This window comes from Rhineura floridana, chromosome 5, assembly GCF_030035675.1.
Source record: "Rhineura floridana isolate rRhiFlo1 chromosome 5, rRhiFlo1.hap2, whole genome shotgun sequence".
Lineage (NCBI taxonomy): Eukaryota > Metazoa > Chordata > Lepidosauria > Squamata > Rhineuridae > Rhineura > Rhineura floridana.
The window spans coordinates 140,431,138-140,450,023 of NC_084484.1; the positions used below are offsets into that span (position 1 = coordinate 140,431,138).

General features: G+C 41.5%; 1 protein-coding gene across 5 annotated transcripts in view; it reads left to right on the forward strand.

Annotated features, from left to right (window-relative positions):
* The window catches only part of COL8A1 (collagen type VIII alpha 1 chain), a 166,360-nt gene that overhangs the window by 85,591 nt on the left and 61,883 nt on the right, over positions 1–18,886 (forward strand). The window contains exon 1 of one of the 5 annotated variants that reach the window (XM_061628248.1): positions 10,011–10,069. The exons of the other annotated variants lie outside the window; for them this stretch is intronic. The gene's annotated coding sequence lies outside the window, so the exon portion shown is untranslated. Of the gene's footprint in view, positions 1–10,010; positions 10,070–18,886 lie in introns of those variants that run through there. 5 annotated transcript variants of the gene reach the window in all.

The window sequence follows — 18,886 nt, forward strand, 5'->3', positions numbered from 1 at the left end:
TTTATAAAGTTAGCAAGTAAGCAAATGTTACAGAGATCTTCTACTGTTGGTTACATTGTTCTAAAGCAGGGATGGGAAACTTTTTTCAGCCCAAGGGCCGCACACTGGGCGATCTTCTGAGGGCCCATACCCACCCCACTCTGTCGTCTACCTAGACAAGCAAGCGACATTATCAGAATTCAAGGGCACTGGGGTATGAAGCAGGGCCCATGAGCAGTATGTCCTGAGAACAGGGGGTCTGGCCTGGGGACAATCCTGAGAGTCAGATAGAAAGGACTAGAAGACCAGATTTGACACCTAGGCCTGAGGTTCTTTCTCTTTAGACAGCCCTTTAAATTGAGGGTGCCTTCAAACAGAGCCTGGTCCTTTGATAGCCTTTTAAGTGGAGGACTGTCTCTATAAAAAGGAAACAAGGGTACTATAGGCCACAGACGGGGCAGAGTCCTGAACTCCTGCAGCTAAAGCAGATCTGTTACAAGGCACAGGTGCTATTTAATATGCTCTAGATTATCTCTCTTTAACTGTCATGGCTTCCTGAAAGAATCCTGGGAATTGTAGTTTGGAGTGGTGTTGAGAACAGTCTGAAAGATCTGACCTGGAATTTCCAGAGCTCCCTGAGAAAAAGGGAATGTCTATGAAAACCAGTTTCCATCTCTGTTGTGAATATGTTGTTAAGTAGATCCAAACCATGCCTCTCTGTTCCACTGGCTTTTAACTGACATAATCCCTTTATTATGTCTTGTATAAGCCTTATGTGACCTTTATATACCCAGAACACATTCAGATATTTGAGTAGGTTGTTCAGTACTTTCCTTACTCATAATGAAATTCCTGGGAGTTCTAACAAATGACTTCAGTGGAAAACAGAGGCAGGCCAATCATCAGGCAACCTTTTTGTTAATAGTTGAGCAACTGGGTTTATTTTTATTTCTTTTTTCTGATCTCCAGGTTTGCATCAACAGTACATGCCTAACTTTTTTTTTCTCACTGAAAGATTGTTGACAGACAAATTATAGTGATTATCTTATATACAAAGTGGATTGAGCAAGTTTAGTAGGCCCACAGAAATTTCTAACTAAATTCTGTTACAGATTGCATTTTTTTGTACATTTCCATGGCACTGGTATAAAAATATTTTATCTTGTATTGAAGTTTTAGATTGGAGATGACTTAGGACCAGTCATTTATTTGCATTCCTATAATGGGGCTTACTTCTCAGTAAGGTTTGCACTATTACTTACTACTAAAAGGTAGCACCAGTTTAGAATGCAAAACCATTATACTTGATGAATGCAGCATACCAGTGGTTGGCAGGTCCAGAGGCAAAAGTGGCCAGAGCTTCTAATGCGACTTACCTTCATACCGTTAGCTACATCCCAGCCATCTAAAAGTCAGAGGTGTCCACATACACATCTCTCCATCCTCCAGCCAGGCAAGCAAACAAGAGGAACTATCACAGTTCAAAGGTACATTCCAGTTAGGCAAACACATTTAATGAGTGTGAGCAGGGCTGGTGAAGGGAGTGGCCAGAGAGAGGTCTGAGGGCCAGGTGGAGAGGCTTAGGCGGCCAGTTTGGGCCCACAGGTCTATAAATGTTAGGCATAAATTCAAGCAGCAGATTTATTTTATTTATTTATTATTTTATTTATATTCTGTCCTTCCTCCCAGCAGGAGCCCAGGATAAGATTTCTCCTGTCATCACAAGCTGGGATGGGTGAATCTGGCAATTTTGGTGACTCTCAGTTTCTAATTTTTCCAACTCTAAAGTTCAGTTTGCCACATAAATTGTGGATTTCCCCCCAAAAAATGTCCTCATGAAAATTCATCAGAATATGAGTGTGAATTCCTCCTAATATACACATCTTTGTATTCAATTTTGCCTAACATATTTATTTATAAATAAATAAATAAATAAATACAATTTCCCCCTATATGAAAAAGGAAATGGACTGCCTTCAAGTCAATCCCGACTTATGGCTACCCATCATAGTCGACTTGAAGGCACATAACAACAAATGAATAGGATGTTCATGGTAAGCGGTATTCAGAGGGGGTTTACCATTGCCTTCCTCTGAGGCTAGTCCTCCCCAGCTGGCTAGGGCCTGCTCAGCTTGCCACAGCTGCACAAGCCAGCCCCTTCCTTGTCTGCAACTGCCAGCTGGGGGGCAACTGGGCTTCTTGGGACTATGCAGCTTGCCCACGGCTGCACAGGTGGCAAGGCACATAAACCCTGAGCCACTCACTGTGGAGGTGAGCGTTAGCTAGCCCTTGCCACCCAGGAGACATGAGTGGGGATTTGAACTCACAGACTCTGGCCTCCCAGCCAGGCTGTCCTCCCCACTGTGCTATAACACTGTTTCCCCCCCAATATAATGCATTATAATTAGGATTGCCAGAGACTCTGGGTTTTTAGGTTCCTTTTCAGGTCTCTAGATGACTCACCTTAATCTGCAGACTCTCAGCTTTTGTTTTTTTAAAATTAAGCTTCCAGGTGGTCTGGCTCAAGAGATATACACCAAAATGTCAGCCACAACTTCTGTTAAATGAACTTGTCGCTGGCTGCACTAACCCCGCCCTTTCAGGTTTGTAGCCAATAAGTGAAGTCAGGGTTGTGATTGACAAAGAAGTAGAGAGACCCCATTGCAAGGCTAGAAAGCTGTTGTTTTCTCCTGCTTATTTGAAAATCTCATAAATTGTGTAAGTATGTAGCTTTCAGTCTTTTTCTCTTTTGTGTGCAGGGATCAAACAAGTTTAAATTTTTCTGGGCTGTCAAAGAAGGCAGTGTTTTGAAACCTTCCCAATATGAAGCTTTAATCCTAAACTCGCTTTTCTGGAAGTAAAGCTGCAATGTGAATCCCACATACCCAGAGTAAACCCCATTGAATTCAATAGGACTTACTTTTGAGTAGATATTAGGATTGTGCTGTAAATTAATGGGACTTTTGAGTGAACATAGCTAAGTTTGTGTTGTAAATCTTTCTCTGTCTCTCTAATCCTATTTTTAAAGCACTTAGGCAGAGCTTATTTAGGTATCACTGCTTTTATTATGTAGGAAACTAATACTGATTTTATTTTTTTAAAAAGATGTTCTGCAATGACCAACTGATTTTGACAATAAACTGTTATATGGGGTGTATGTATTTTTATATCTTCAGTGTGTATATATATGGAGTCTTTCTAACAACTCTGTGCGGTAGGGTTGCCAACTAGAAACCAAGGCAGCTCACAACAAGAAATAAATTCCTTCAAAATCCAGTAACCATAAGAACAAGTATAAACAGTTGCAACATAGCTTAATGTGGCATGATTCTGAATTTTGGGTTGGGTGAGTGAAATTCCTTATCACTTGAGGTTGCAGTTCTGTGCACGCTTCTCTGTTTGAGTAAGCTCCATTTAATACATTGGGACTTGTTTCTGAGTATACAAACAAACATGCACTATAACTATCTTTACAAGTTGTGTAAATAATAAACATCTTTAACAGTCATGCTTATATAATTTCTTCATACTATGTCTTGATATGTATCTAATTTCACACTATGGTTATAAATTATTATTTTCAAATTATTACATTTTAAGTGTGCCCTTCTTCCTTGGGGTGGTCATGGTCCCCCTCTGTTGTTTTCACCCTGAGGGGCAGATTAGGCTGAGAGGTGGTGCATAGTCTATGGTCATCCAGTAAACTTTGTAGCTGATTTCCATTTTAAAAATTTATTAAAATGATTTATATGGAGGCAAAGATTATGAAGTAATGCCGATCCATATAATACATTTAAAGCACATCCAACTCACATTTAAAGTGCATGAGATCCCCAAAGAATCCTGGGAAGTGTAATTTCCCCCTCACAGTTATAGTTCCCACCACCCGTAACAATCCATAGTTCCCATGATTCTGTGGTGGGATTCATGTGCTTCAAATGTCTGTTGAATGTGCTTTAAATGCATGGTGTGGACCTGCCCTAGTATGCTGTGCATTCAATAGTGAATTGAAAAGAACAATTTTAAAAAATACTTTTTAAAACAGGGCTGGAGCTCAGTGGTAGGGCACATGCGTTGCATGCAAAGTTCCAGAATTCAGTCTCTGGATAGACTATTGCATGGAATCCTGGAGAGCCAATGCTAGTCCATGTCACCAGTACTGAGCTAGATTGTATCAAATGACCTAAGTCGGTAGATTCCTTTGTGCCTAAAAGACGAAAGAGACCCAAGGGCCACAGTGACTCTGAAATTTATTTATGTATTTTATTTACAACATTTATATACCGCTTTATTGTAAAAAGCCTAAAACGGGTTTACAGAAAGAATTAAAACAATAAAATTATTGCCAAGAACAGTTAAAGACAGGTATTTAAAAACATTCAAAATAATAAAATCAACAATGATTTAAAAACAGATTAAAAACACAATAGCTTCTACATGCCTGGGTAGGCTTGCCTAAACAAAAATGTTTTTAGCAGGTACTGAAAAGAGCACAATGAAGATGTCTGCCTAATGTCAATAGGCAGTGAGTTCCAAAGCATAAGTAGTGCCACACTAAAGAATCAATTTCTTACAAGAGCAGAACAAGTACTATGTGGCAGCCGTAACATGAAAAGCACACCTTAAACTTGGCCTGCTAGCAAATCAGTGACCAGTGCAGATTTCAGAGGTATTATGTGCTGATAGGGTCTTACCTATGCCAGCAATCGTACCACAGCATTCTGCACTAACTACAGCCCCTAGTCAGGTTGTGCTGCATGGGGATTTCTGTGACCTTGGCTGACTGGCTGCCAGGATTTTTTTAGTTTTGGTTTTGGTTAGAAACCTTGACTGGTTGTGGGATGCTGAGTTTTCTGCCTTACTCATAGGAATCTTGTTGTGGTTGGTATGGTATTGCATTTAGGAAATCATAACTGTCTTTTTCTTTTTCTATTTGCATTTATTTACCTTTAACCTCACTCCCTTACACTCGTAGAAGCAACAATGTTGGTTCCATGCGCTTAGTTCAATCCCCTTAAACCCACTGAAGATGCACCTTGTTGGTTGCATGACATCTTGCCCAATAGTGGTAAAAGAGAATTCACATACCGGGAAGTGTGGCTGCAATTGTTATTGTTCCCAAGCTGCGGCCTGTGAAGGTATGTGTGTTTTCTCTCTGTCAGTTATTACTCACTGGAATTGGGTTGCCTGTGAAAGTGAATTTATAGCAGCCACATGGCAGACAGAAAAGGATAGAGAATCTTCTTACTCTTGCTTGTTTCTGAAACCTCTTTCTGAAGTGAAGGGTCAAATCTGTAAAGAAGTTTGGAGCAGCCATGTTAAAAGGTAGGGGCAGGGCATTCCAGGCAGGGGGTTGCCAATCCTGCTTTGATATGGATATATTTGCAGAGGATCCTTTACCAACAGCACAATCCAAAGCATAACTACTGAGAAGTAAGTCCTATTGAGTTCTATGAGGCTTAGTCCCTTAGTAAGTGTGTTTAGAATTGCAACTCTTTGGGGGCATCTATTTTTACTCCTGAGTGCTCCCACCTAACATCTCCATGACACTAGGTCCCTTGCTTCCTACAATGGCCTTCTGGTTACTGGCCTGGATTGAGGGCACTTAAACTCTTCTTGCCAGAAGGAAGTAGGCTAGATTAAATGTTCCTTACCCAGGCTCCATTTTTTAACTAAAATTTCTATCTTAATTTTCAATCAGAGAAATGTTTTTGTTTTAAATGCATGTGCCAAGCAACTATGGTTGATGTTTAATGTGTCATGCTTAATGACATCACTCAGGCCCTTCCTGTGACATCACTAGGACCCACCCCTGAAATCTCAGGGATTAGGATGCTTCTGACCTGGCAACCCTAATTTTAATATAGGTATGTTTATGCACATTTTACCCCATTTATATGCAAATTTAAATACAAATTTTGAAGGATGAGAGTTCTCATATTGTTTCAGGAAGTGTGAATTAGGTTACTTCACCCTTAAAAGGGAACAGAAATAAATTTCCTCCCCATCTCTACTTTCCTGTCCAGTTACTGACAGCAATAATAGTTGCTATGGTGCTGTTTTCTTTGAATAGTTCACATGCATTTACCTCAGATGTTGCAGAAGGGAAAACTTTCTGCTTGAATGTTCCAAACATTCTTACATTGATCCTGAGTTCCGTAAAACCCTTTCTGAGTTAAGCGCCCTGGCAGACTGCTGTTGCTGCTGTCGCTCTTAGAAATTGCTTAATCCCCCCACAAAAGAAGTGGTGTTGTTTAAATAAAGTAGCTGCTGTAATAGATTTGCTGATTTGTTAAGAGCATTACAGGATTTAGAGTTAGCATTGGGAAGCAAACCTTGTAAAATGCTAGCAAAATTTAAACAGTGAACTACTGGAAGTGCAGAAGACATAATAAAACATGATGACATGACTTGTCTGTATGGGCATGAGGTGAGCAAGGATGGCAGACCGGCAGGCAAAAGAGGCAGGCATGAGGTGAGTGAGCAAGCAAGGTGGAAGAGCGAGGTGGTCTGGGTGGGCAATGGAGAAAGTCAGGACAGCCCAGGGTAGATCCTCTGCTGCTGCCGTCGCCCCCCACCTCACCAACAGCCTCAGCAGTAGAAGGCAAGGAGGAGAGAAGCACCAGGAGAGCATTCATTCATTCATCATTGGCAATCACTCATGGCCGAGTAAGATTGTCTTCCAGGGTAAGGTCTTTAATGGTGGGTCCGTAAGTGAGTGTGGAGGCCAATTCTGGATCCACACAGCCTCCCACAGTGAGGACATAGGTTTCCAAATGGAAGATGGTCATGATGAGGATTTGCTTGACGTGCCTTCCGCTTATCTCGTTTGTCCCTTTCACCCTGTACTCATGCTTCTTCAAAGTCCATAGCACCTTTGATAATGGCTGACTTCCAATTGGGACGCTCATGGGCCAAAGCTTCCCAGTTCTCGATGCTCATGTTACATTTTTTTAGAGTCGCTTTAAGAACATCTTTAAACCTCTTTTGCTGTCCACCGATATTCCGTTTTCCATACTTAAGTTGGGAGTAAAGTAGCTGCTTTGGTGATCAGGCATTCGAACAACATGGCCGGTCCAGCGAAGTTGAACAGTCGCTGAAGAACTGTCCTGGACCCTCCCCACTGTTCCTGTGTTGCTCGTTTCAGCTGACAGCCTCCGTCCTCCTTCCAGGAGGACTAAAAGAGAGGAGAGGAGGAAGCTTAGTGACCTGTTTGGGGGGAGGGTGACATGTTTGAGAGTCCGTGTGAGTGTGTTTGGGAGTCCCAGGTTGGTGAGCAGAGTGAGCAGGGGAGTGGCGAGTGAAGCAAGCGGGGGGCAGTATCAGACAAGTATCAGGCAAGAATGGGAACAAAATGATTGATAAAATGCCTGGTTGAAGAAGTTGCACTATATTGTATTAAAAATTTGTTGAGAAACTGATTTCCACAGACTTTTTAGAGTCCCAGATGTCCCTTCTGTGAGCATAATTATATTCCACTTTGGGCCTTATTACAGAGCAGGAGGCTATAAAGAACACTCCCCTACTTTTGTTCCAGGATGTGTTGCAATATTAGACTATAATGTACTATTATTTAAATGAACAATGAGCAGGAATTATTGTGTGTCCTTAGCTGCGCTCATGTCATATATTTAAAGCACATTTAAAGCACTACCTAGAGCTGCATACACACAACATTTTATTCTGGAATGAATGGAGACTGAATACTTGTTTTTTCTACATAGTCCATGCACAGTCTAGATCTATTGCAGAACTTTGCCCCTGAAAAGCACTTCTTAAGAAACTGTTTCATTCTGAAAATAAAAGTGTAGTGCAGATTGAATTTGCATTACCCCAGTGTGTCCATTTGAAAACACATGGAAGTGGTCCTAGCAATGGGAGAAATATCTATTCCTGTCCAATGATGTTGTGGATGGGTGTATACTATGACTGCAATTGCCATTTCCTTCTTCATTCACCCAGGGCAAGTGCAGGGAGGAAAAGCTCTGGACAGCCTAATCAAGGAGAAGATTTCATAGAATCGTCTTTGGAAGGGGTCTATAAGGCCATCTATTTCCAAATGAGTATCAAGTAGCCATGCCCACCCTTGAGTATGGCAGGATCTAGAATCAATCTAGACTGAAAGCAGCATGTTGAAGACACACATGAATTATTTCAGACTGAGAAAAGCTACATTTTTGCCCTAAAAATGTGTTAGTATGTATACCACCCAGGACAGGGAATGACCAACATCAATATATTCAAGTGCCTCGATATTCTCCAGATTGAAAATCAGATTCATCCGACAGCATTTGGACATGGCTGACACCTGGGATTTCACAGGTGTAATCATACAACTTTGCAGAGTGATCACTGACACCTATGCACCATTTTTCAGTATGGTTATGGAATACACAGAATTATCCCAGATGGAGCCCCCACCTTGGGATTCTCAAATCTGGGGGTTAGTTTTGCAACAGACTACCATAGGTATGAGTCTGCACAGGTAGGCACTAGTCAAAAAGGCCAGAGTCAGGAGACATAGATGGAGACTGGGCACAACTTAAGCAATGAGTTATTCAGACTGAGGAGATGGCTTGGAAGGAAAGGTTTTATAGGTGTATTTCCACTGGTTTCCGAGGTCTGCTGACCATCTTCAGACTATGGGGTTAGCTGACAACACTCAGTACTACAGTCAGAGGATGCCCATGAGTTACAGAATCTAGCTTGGCTGACTGATTTAGGAACCAGAATGCTGGTGGTGCAGAAAGTAATAAGAGGCTGGCTACTGGAGGTACCAGTTCAAAACATCCCTTTACTAGCCTTACGGGGGTTATATAATACTATAAATTGTATTTCTTCTTTTTCTAAAAAACAAACAAACCTTACCATCTATTGCTGGGTGTACAGCAGTGACTGTATTCAGATTGGATGTGTGTGTGTAAGTCTTCCAGCTCAAAGTTTCTGAGATCAGTGGCTGGAGTTGGCAAATTGGCACTGAGCTGAGATGTAGGGCCAGCCCAAGCTGTTTTGCTGGTTAAGGAAAAGGACAAGATGGTCCCCCTTTCCCTGTACAGAAGCTGGCCAGACTAGATCAAACTTGTTGGCAAAAGACTGTCCTCCATGCTCAACCAAACCTGAGCACACCAGGCTAGCTACGAGGGCACAGGGCAGGCTACAGAGCACATGTCGCTTGGTTGTTCAGCACCTTGCTCCCTGTCCCCCCCCCCAGCATCTGCCACCTGAGCCAGTTGCCTCATTTTGCCTAATGGTCAGGTTGGCCCTGTTGACATGCAAGTCTCTGCAGACCAGCCAACAACAAAAGGCCAGTATTTGTATACCAGGCAGGCCTAATCAATCCAGAGCCTGAGGTCACTGATAAAGGGAGCTTCCAGACCACCATTCATGCTCATGTGTTCACACAAAACTTGCCGGTTTATTGAGCATTCATCCTGATAAGTTCCCGTGGAGGTTACACAATGTTGCCAGCTAGTGGCTGTTATCCTGCACTTTCCCGGGCAGTTTCCCATCACTTTTCTTATCGGATGTTTTGCTATCAGAAAAACGGATGGGATCATAGCACTACAAAGTGCAGGATAAAAATATATATTTTTTGTGCAAATAAACAGCCTGCCTGGAAACACCCAAAGACTAAATTAGTATGGTCGCTGGCTACACAGTCTATAAGAATAACACAATTTACATAGTCCAATGGGTGCAGTATCATCTCAAACACCAAAATGTAATGTGAACCAGCCTTCATCAGGCAGCTGCTTCTCTACTTCTCAGTTTCCGTATGTCAACAGACCACCACATTTCTTGGCTGGACAGTCATTTGTATAACCAATTTGCTGTAATAGGAAGGATGGTCTCAGCATAAGGGTGGGATCCATTCCAAGGCTACCATAGGTCAGTGATGTGAAATTAAGAGCACTTCAGTTTCCCATTCCCTACCTGCACGCAAGTTGACTGATGCATTCTTGGCATGGGTCCAATACAGCTACTCTTGAAGACGAAAGTTCCTGAAAGCAAGGCTTCAGATTTATGGATATGTTTCATTTTCTCCCGAGGATCAAATTCAAAGCAAGGCTTGTGCACATCCACAAATCAGGTACTCGCCTTAATCCTATGTCTCAGGAGAATGCAACATTAAGAAAAGATATGTTGTAACCAAGTGTGATTCCTGTTATTCCACTGCCCTACTGAATATAGATGCTGTTTTAACGTTTTGGACGATAACGTGTTGTTGGACAGCTGATCTAAATGGAGCCCACTTCCAGACTGTCACTATTTTATGGATGGGATTCACAGGCAAATTCAGCTTGTACAATTAAAGTGGATTTAGCACTTTTGCACAACAATCTTGCTTCCCCCCAAACCTGGGCGTTTTGCTGTAAGGAAATAATAGGGAACTGCACTGGAAAGTGTGAAATAGCAGTTGTGTGATGAGTTGTCATGTAACCGCCCCACAAACAAGTCAGAATTAATGCTCAATAAACAGTAGACAGTGTATAGCCTCTCCACAAACTAAGCAAGATGAATGCTCAATAAAAGGTCCAGAAGTAACAAGATTCTCCAAACTGCTTTAAGGGAAGATTAAAGAGCAGTTAAAATCAGAGTTGCTATATTTAAAAGTATAAATATGTAAAATAATAAAAAATATATTATATAAAATATACTTTTATAATCCTTGGAAGATTTACCCCACTGCATTACAAGTGATAATACTATTATGAGACTGGGCTTAGACAAAATGGGTTTGTCCAATTCTGTGATTTTGTAGGTGTAAGAAGGGATTCTGAAGAAAAAGGGGACTGTTAATATAGTCAAAACTGTTTCTTTGTTAAGCAAATAGCCTACCTAGGTCTGTTAAGTATCTGCTTTGTAAAGTACAATGAGCAATGAGTTGTCACAGAAACTAAATACCTGGAAATCCTTCTGAAAGGGGCCGTGTCTTTCTCCCACCCCCACCCCTGGCTGGAGGTGATGTCATTAAGATGTGTGTATGAAAAAGAACTGGTAGTTTTGGGACTGACTTGCTCTTTGGCAGAATCCAAAGCTATGGAAACCTAATGGGGAGCAGGATTTGTAGGGGTTTAAATGCTGTGAGCCTTCTATCTGATGCTCAGTGTATATCAGTCTCCCATGACCTTCATTCCAAGGAAACCAAATTCAAGGGGTATGCACTGGGATCCCTGAAACCTCTCACCACTTGGAGATTAGGGTGCACATAACAATACTGTACATAGTCTGACTTTGTGAACACACTTTGTTCCCATAGAGGATAGAATACTATGCAGAAAGCCTGGTTTCCTAAAATCTGGGAGCATGTTATTATCTAGTTTTTTAGTTATGTGATTTTAGGAAGACAATATTGGTTGTGTTAGCTGAATTACATTTTCTTACTCAATGTTGGAAGAAATTAGTTATAGAAGAACTCTGAATATCATCACACTACAACTAAAGGCCCAGTGCAGGGTTAGGGAATTACAGGCCTGGGGGCTGAATGTGGCCCTCTAAGCTTCACTCTGGCCTTTGGGCCTCTGCACAAGTCGCATCCCTCCCTGACCACACCCCTCTCTGCCCCTTGCTCTAGGGATTTTTACCTGGCTGGAATGGTCCTTGAACAGTTGCCTCTTGCATGCCTGGATGGAGAATGGAGAGTCGTGTGTGTCTTGTTACACCCAGTGCTGGCATATGGCCCTCAGAAAGCTGTCCATGAGAGAATGTGGTTCTTGGGCTAAAAATGTTTCCCACCTCTGGTCTAGTGCTTGCTTATGTATGTATGTATTTATGCATGCATGCATTGGGTTTATACTCTTCTGTCATGCAACTTAGATTGGCTCTAGGGTAATCCAAAATGTGTTTTGTTAATTGTTTTTGCCTGCTGTCAAAAGTACTCCTCCTTCCCAAGATTACTTGAGGGAGGCACTTTATTTAAACTGCTTAAAATGGGGCAAAATAGAGAGCTATTGCTAGTCGGGCGGTATATAAATAAATAAATAAAAATAAATAAAAATCTTTATGTAGAGTTCTTGTTACGGAAGCAGCCAGTTGCTTGTGCAGTGTTCACATTCATTCCCCTTCCCTACCTCCCACCAATTTACACTGATGTCAGAACATCAGCTTGCACTCAATGATGCTGTCATATATCCACATGTGTTTGGACCAGCGTCTGGCCAGACATCCCTGTCCCTGCTGACTCCACCCTTAACCTTCCCATGCTGACAAGGAAGGTCTGAAGGGGAATTCTTTGTGCTTTTGTCTGATTGTGTTGTCTTGAGGATTTCAATAATAGAAAAGCAGGGTATAAATATTAAATCTAAATCTAACATCCTTAGAATCCTTTCTTTGATCAAGAACCTTAACAGCCATGGGTTCCGAATTATGGGAAGATTCAAAGTACTTTCAGCCAAATGTGTGAAGAATCCTTTTCAGACTTTCATCCTCAATGCAAAAAACAGCAGTGAAGCCAGCAGAGACAGGGATGATGTGATGGGTTGGTGTGTGGCCCAACTCCCTCACCATACTTTATTCCCACACATATTTGTTGAATGCCTGAATAGGGGCTTAAACATGAACACTTATCTATAACGCTTAAGGCTGATACATTAATTAAACCAGGGGTCACCAGCATGGTGTCCATGGGCACAGAGGCACCTGCAGAGGTCTTTCCAGGTACTCACAGGGATTCCTCCCCTCTACTGAAATTAGACTTTAAATTGTAGCTAATACAATAGGTTGTTGTGTGTGCTCGGTTGAGATGTGTGTGTGTGGTACCCACAACATTTTCTACAGTCTGCAAATGCATCCACTGACCCAAAATAATTGGTGACTCTTGAATTAAATTGACACTTTTGTGTGATCTTGCTTAAAATCCCAGGAGCCTATATTACTGACTCCATTTTTAAAGGTAAGATCAATTTTTAAATACCACTTTTTAAAGGTGAGAGAAGCTTATCACAATTTTCATGACAAACCTGAAGTGAAGTAGCTCTCTGTCCATTTGTACACAATAAACCAATAATAACAGGAACAGGAAGGGGTTAGCACAGAGATTCTTATAGGAGAGCAACCTTTTTACTGAGCAGATAAATCTACTATTCTCCATGCATAGGTATGTTCCTTAGTGCTAAAGTAAATCTCTTCCTCTCAATCCAAGGATAATTCAAAGCGGTGGTAGTCATACTAGTACAGATATAACTAAAAGAAGGAACTGTTTTTGCCTTGTGAAATTCCCCTGTGACCAACAGGGATTGTTATATAGGAAAATGACAGCATATTGCAGTAGATCTAAAGTTCACCCCAAATAATTTGTGACCGAATAAGCTTAGAGCTCTGAACCTAGTCATACTATCTGACTGTTTGCTACTTTAAAAGCTGTCAAACTGGAGCCACAAGAAGACTCAGCTGTGTTCTTACAACTTGTACAAGATCATATGTCAGGTCAGCATCTTGAATCAAAACCCAGGGAATTTTCTGGGAAACACTTCCTGCTCTGCCTCCCCCCTCCCCCAACACAGACAGACATTGCTACAGCTTTTTTCAGAATGTCAGTGTCTCCCTCTGGACAATAAGGATGCTTTTCAGCAATCTTGGTATCTGTTCTTATATTTAAAGGCTTTTTAAAGGCTTTTCTTAAGACTACCAAATTTTCAATTCTTAGAGAATAAAAATATGAAGGTGGAAAAAAATTAAGGAAGTGAGTTGGCATGTTTGTGTGTTTTTTTAAAAAACAATTTATGTGTTTAGTGTTTTAATGGAAAGTTATGTTTTGTAACATTTTAAAATTCCTGTTAAATCAAAGGCTGAGCAATATTTGCTATTACACATGGTTATAAAATAATACCACAGAAGACTGAGGGTGCTCCATTTAAAATTGATTTGGTGTTCTTGTGCAACAAACCCTCTTTGCAAAAAAAAAGAAGACTTTTTGTGATAAGGAAAGTGCCAGGAAAATGCACTGGAAAGTGTGATAACACTTTTGATGCAATGTCATTTAACCTCCTCGCAAAGAAATCAGAGTGAAAGTTCATTAAATAGTTATTGTCTAATTTCCCTGCAAGCAAATTAGGATGAATGCTTGTGACAAATTTGCTCTGTTCAGGGTAGAAATCTGAGCATGCTGTCTATGTAGAAGGCCATGAGCCTGGCAATTAAGCTGCACCTTAGCTTTCCCTGATGCAGATGCCATGTCAAAGGCGAGAGAGGAAGCTCCCCCTCCTTGTATTAGCATGCAGGAAATTTAGGATTCGGGAACAAGTGTTCAGACAGATAAGAGCAGTTAAACAAGTTTCCTTTACTTATAAAACTATTTAAGCATTCCATAAAAAAGAATAAAGGTTAATCAGCATAGAATTAAAATAAAAGTAAGTTCATTACATATCTTAAACCGTAACCAATCTACAATTCTGATATATAGCATAGATATTACACATTAATGCAGCCTATTTGATGCAGAGCTGAGGTACCTCGCTTAGTTATCTGGATCTTACAAGGTTATCTAGGGATGCAAGCGTTAGTGAGTCTCTCCTAGGAGAAGACTGGTTTGATACTAAAATGGAGGAATATTTATACTAAATTTTTATTTGAAGATCACAGATTTATGAAACATTCCTAGCTTAATTGCTGCTTATCGCAGTTGTCAGAGAAAAATTAACTATTCTAAAATATAACGGGATGGGACATTCCTCAATATATCTGAATACATTAAAAATACTATAAATTTCAGCTACAGAATAACATATTAAATTGCTGAGACATGGGAAGATATCTGGTATGCATCTGAACATACAAATTAGCCATTTAGGAATGTTTTTCCATTTTTATACAAACAATTGTCCAACTAAATGGAACTACTTAACAATTTATGATACAGGTAATTAATGGTCTTATTATCAGTGTGATTTAATTACTCCTAATTTAAGGTAGTTACTCTGATATTTTATGTCATTGAGATAAGCTTGAAGTTTATGGTTTTATAGCTGGAGATGTTTCAATGTGGCTCCAGAGATGTTCTGCTTTCTATCAGATGCCATGATGGTGGGCCCATCATGAATGGACAAAGGGATGACTATTCTCTGTGTATTAAATTTAATTGTGCCCGATTTGGTTGAGGGGAATTATTAATATGGATATTAGCTCTGAAACCTCCATCATCTCTGGGACCAGCTAGGTTGGAATATCTGCCACATGATCAATAAACAGGTCATCTGAAATATGAAACAAACAAACTTTAACACTGTGGAACTCTTACTGCAACCACAGTTCTCAAACTTGCTGCTGTCTCGGGTTTCTATGATCCAGTATGGCTGCAAGTGTTCATGGGCGGAAAAATGCTAGACAAGCATATGGGTGGAAGTGTTCATTTAAACATAGAATGCTAGACAAGCATATAGGAAACTGAAGTAAATGGGCAAGATTGGGGCCATTGCTAGCTCTTGTTAGTTCACATTACTTCACATGGTAGAAATTGGTCCTGTATAAAATGAATACAGCTGTCACTCCTGTGCATTTCTTTTAGCTGCGATAGGCAGTCATCTACACATGCAGAATTCTGTGCTTAATAAGTGGAAGAGGACTGTATGAACTGTAAGAAAAGATCTGTATGCAGGAAAACTGTCAAATTCAAATTCCATTCCGTTCAAAACAATAAGAACTGATATTACCTCTGGATAGAATGCTCACTTGCGCTGACCAAAACAGAGAAAATGCATTATGCAAAAAAAGACAAAAAATGGCACATATTTGCATAAATTTTGCATATGCTAATTTTATGTATTGATGCAAATTTGGAAATAATTACTATAATTTTAATAGAAACACAGTACATCTCACTATAGGGGGGAAGATTGTGACCAGATGGACCTGTCTGCCTGTTAAGTCTGCTGTTGTCCAGGTGCTGACGGTTGATGAGCAGTTTCATGGCTCCTTTTTAATGGTTCTTTGTCTTTAAACTGGACTTAGATTGGAAAGGATACCTTCAAATAAAGAACTGTCCTCTGACTAGGAATGGGCAAATCTGTCAATTTCAGTTTCTCTCGGTTTCTCATTTTTCCATTTATATGGACAGTTCTCCAAATTTCTGCATCAGTTTGCAATTTAAAAAAAATCCTCATGAAAATTCACCAGCAAATTTCTCCTAATATGAATGTGTTTGTATGCAAGTTTGCCCAATATATTCATGTTTACAAAGCAATTTCCCCTAAAATAATGGATTTTTGTATGTTATTTTCACTGATATATGCCTTTTTATGCACACTTTACTCCATCTATATGCATGTTTGTACACATTACTTGGATGGAGAACTGCACTGAAAAATACATAGAAGTGTAAATTTCAAAGGACAGCTGTGTTTCGATCCACAAAGTGTTTTGGGAAGTGCAGATCCCTACCTCTGACAGCCTATTAGATAGAGGACTATTCTCTGTAACTCATTAATAATTTGCTGTGTAACTTACAGTACAATGATATACTTGTCTACTTCACAAATAAGTCTTTTTGTGTTTAATGGGGCCTACACCCAGGTAAGTTGGTAAGGGATGGCAGCCTAGTCTTTGGTTTAGAATTGGCAATGGGGAAAACAGAGTTCTTGTGCCTTCATCTCCACAATCAGTACCAGCAGGACAGGGTAAGCATGAAGTTGTCTGAGGGGAGGGGAAGCAGCAGCAATGACTGTACTCTCTAATTTTGTGGTATGCCATTCCCCATTGCAGCCATTTTATGACTGGCACTCTCTCTACTCTCTTAGACTTTGAAATGTGCCCCCTGTGCTCTTGTTTAACACCACATTGGTACACAGTAAGACCACACCCATCCATGATTTGATCATGGATGAAAGTGCTGACTTGGTATGCATTACTGAGACCTGGGAGATCTGATCCAACTTTGCCCACCTGGATACTCGGTGCAACACCAGCACAGGCTGCAGGGACAGGAGGGAGGGGTTATTGTGGTCTACAGAATTTCTATCTCTGTCATCAGGAAACCACTCTGTCTTGCAGCTGGCTGTGAGGGCCTGCACCTGGTAACGGGCCAAGGAGACAGCTTTTCTGACCGAGCTGATGGAGGCCGTCTCGGCTGGGGTATTGGAGGAGCCCAGAATGATAGTGCTGGCTGATTTCAGTGTTCATGCTGAGGCTGCCTCTAGTGTTACAGCTTGGGACTTCATGGCCTCCATGTTGAGCCCCAGCTCTCCCAGGAGGATCAGGGAGGGGAGTAACCGTTACACTAATAAAACAAGAATTAATTCCAGTCTTGCCTCCGTCTCGTGTCTCTCACTCTGCGCAGGACACTCCATGACGACCATGGGGCTGTCTCAACTTGTCACCAGCCTGATGCACAGGGCAGGGCACACCTTCAACTTGGTTTTTGCTCCAGATGGAGGAAGGGATGGTCTGGAGATGGGATAGTGGATGTCACCCCATTGTCGTGATCAGACCACTTCCTGGTGAAGTTTAGACTTACAGGTCTGATCCTCCCCTACAGGGGTGGTGGACAAATTAAGATGGTCTGTGTCAGGACCCTTCCTGTCAGGATCCCACCTCAGGCCACCACCTGCTAGGATCCCACCTGTGGCTACCGTCTTGTCACGGTCCCACCTCAGGGTCCTGGTTTTTAAATGGTTCTCTCACCGGCTCTAGCAAAGATCTCTCAAGATCCCACTGCTAGGCAGCACCACCAGTCACTCCCAGTAATTCAATATTGCCTTAAGACTGTGCCTTGGTCTCCTCCAGGCCTATTGATACTTTGTGTCTGGGTGCACTTGCAGGCCACAACCCCCCTGTATCTTTGTGCCTGTAAAGATTACAGCCCTGGGTTGCTCTGGATACCTGATGATGTTACACTATCTCTTCACCACTGCCACCATTGATACTGTTTCCCAACCTTGGTATATGCCCTGCCCACCCTTCTGGTCTGTGTAACCTAGCCAAGGATCAGGCATTCTGGTAAACCAAGAACTATTTATTTATATACACAGGGAATAACAAGATTACTTAAAGGTATTGTCAACAAGCGTGTGGTTTCATAAGTTGTGTTACTCTTTATGTTACTAGTCGTCAATAACCTGCCTCATTACCAGCCTAATCCAATCCAACCCACAAAACCAACCAACAGCCTCCCTCAGAACTCCCACCAACAGAACTCTCAACCAACTGTCATCCTCTCATTTATACCTTCAGACACTCAAACGCTCAGCCAATCATAATACAACATTCTTCAGCATTCCAGCCCATGTACTCCCCCCTCTCACTCAGTCCACTTACCATATACACTCTAATAAACCCGCACTTACCATATTTACAGTCATATATATACAGGGACATCACAGTCTGCCCCCAGAGACTAATGGAATCTACTGGATTCCTGAATGTCCTGGGGGAATTCCCAGTAGAAAGAGCAGGTAATCCTGCTGAAGCCCTTGTCACGCTGTGGAACAGTGAGGTGCATCAGGCTCTTATCATGGTTGCTCCTGAGCGCCCTCTTCAGCATTGTGGAGCCTGGTTTGCACCTTGGAACACCAGTGAACTAAGGTCAATGAAACAGGCTGAACGACGGCTAGAGCACAAGTGGTGAAAGGCATGCTGTGAAGTTGACTGGGCACAAGTAAAATATAACCATGCCTACTATGTGGTGGTGAGGGCGGCAAAGAAAGCTCACTTCTCTGCCACCATTTTAGACCCTTATCACTCTGTGGAACAGCAAGGCATCTCAGGCTCTTAACATGTTTTAGACCCTTTGAAGGCCCACTGTGTTTTAGACCCTTTGGAGGTCCATTGTGAATTATTTGCAAAGCACTTTGAGGGTAAAATTGCTCGCCTGTGTAGCAATCTTGATGCCCCATCCATATCTACTGTAGTCCCCAGTGAGATGTCCAGTCTAACATCTGCTGCAACTTCTTGGAGTTGGTTTCAGATGATGCACCCT